This window comes from Pteropus vampyrus, unplaced genomic scaffold (assembly GCF_000151845.1).
Source record: "Pteropus vampyrus isolate Shadow unplaced genomic scaffold, Pvam_2.0 Scaffold65, whole genome shotgun sequence".
In the NCBI taxonomy this organism is placed as follows: Eukaryota; Metazoa; Chordata; class Mammalia; order Chiroptera; family Pteropodidae; genus Pteropus; species Pteropus vampyrus.
The window spans coordinates 965,892-966,278 of record NW_011888846.1 but is presented as its reverse complement, the minus strand read 5'-3'; positions in this window follow the sequence as shown (position 1 = coordinate 966,278).

Genomic DNA, 387 nt, shown 5'->3' with positions numbered 1-387 from the left:
AGTTTAGAAAGTCACATGACCATCAAACCAGAGAAAACATTTCCCATTCAATCTTATAGCTAGAAGAGGCCAGTGACTACGTTGCCACCAAAAGAATGTAAGCAGAAGTGATACATACAACTTCATTAAAAGGAAATGCCTGCCGTCTGCCCTTTCTCTTTTCCTTTTCCTTTGGGCTGGGAGGCAGTTGTGGTGCTGGTAAGCCAGGTTAGAACTCGAGGAGACAGAAAACACCGAAAGGGGTGGTGAAGCACCAAGACAGAAGGAACCCAGGCTCCTGGATGATCTTGTAGGACAGACTGTCCGACTTTGGAAGGTCAAATGAGGAATATATAAACCTATAACCCGTCTGAGTCCTTTTTTGGAGTCTTTGTTACAGCTGTTTAG